The sequence below is a fragment of the Myotis brandtii genome, unplaced genomic scaffold (assembly GCF_000412655.1).
Source record: "Myotis brandtii unplaced genomic scaffold, ASM41265v1 scaffold246, whole genome shotgun sequence".
Lineage (NCBI taxonomy): Eukaryota > Metazoa > Chordata > Mammalia > Chiroptera > Vespertilionidae > Myotis > Myotis brandtii.
This window is the reverse complement of record NW_005359310.1, coordinates 111,887-112,613: the sequence shown is the minus strand read 5'-3', so window position 1 is coordinate 112,613 and position 727 is coordinate 111,887. Positions and strand designations below refer to the sequence as shown.

The following is a 727-nucleotide window of genomic DNA, read 5'->3' as shown; positions in this document are numbered from 1 at the left end:
GGCCCCGCCACACCCACACCCCACACCCCACACCGCACACGCAGGACCCGCCTTAGCCGTTACACATGCAGGCCCCGCCCCTTCCCTGGGTCACAGCTGAGTGGTCGCCCTCGCCACGCTGGGATCAGGTGCCTGGCGTGGAAGGAGCCTCGTGATTCAAGTCCGCGTCCTGGAGGCCAGTCCTGCTCTGAGTTGGTCTGCGGCCAGGGTCCCTCCCAGGCTGTGTCTGTGCAGCGGCCCATTTTCCTGTTAGGTCACCTGCCTTTCTCTGAACCACAGGAGGGGTTCCCAGAGAGGGAGAGGGTCTGCCTTGGTCGAAGCAGGGGAGTCTGTGAGGGCCTGGCCAGGACCAGGGGGCCAGGGGCCAGGGGCCAGGGGGCCAGGGGGCCAGGGGCCAGGGGCCAGGGGCCAGGGGAGTGCTCTGAGGCCTGGCATGGGACAGGCAGAGGGATGCCTGGGAGCTGAGGCCATTGGGGGGTTGGATGTCCGGTCCACCTGGGGCAGCATCTTTACACTCTGACCAGTAGGAAAGGAGAGTCATTGGGGCCAGGGGCCAGGGGCCAGGGGAGTGCTCTGAGGCCTGGCATGGGACAGGCAGAGGGATGCCTGGGAGCTGAGGCCATTGGGGGGTTGGATGTCCGGTCCACCTGGGGCAGCATCTTTACACTCTGACCAGTAGGAAAGGAGAGTCATTGGGGGGTCGGCAGGAGGCTGGGGGTGGGAGACG

The 727-nt window shown here is 66.6% G+C and overlaps 1 protein-coding gene across 1 annotated transcript in view; it reads left to right on the top strand.

The window, feature by feature from the left end:
• The first annotated feature begins 195 nt into the window (after positions 1-195).
• PRSS50 (protease, serine, 50) overlaps positions 196-727 on the top strand; it is a 4,440-nt gene continuing 3,908 nt past the window's right edge. Inside the window, exon 1 of the mRNA XM_014540518.1 lies at positions 196-253. The gene's annotated coding sequence lies outside the window, so the exon portion shown is untranslated. The remainder of the gene's footprint in view (positions 254-727) is intronic.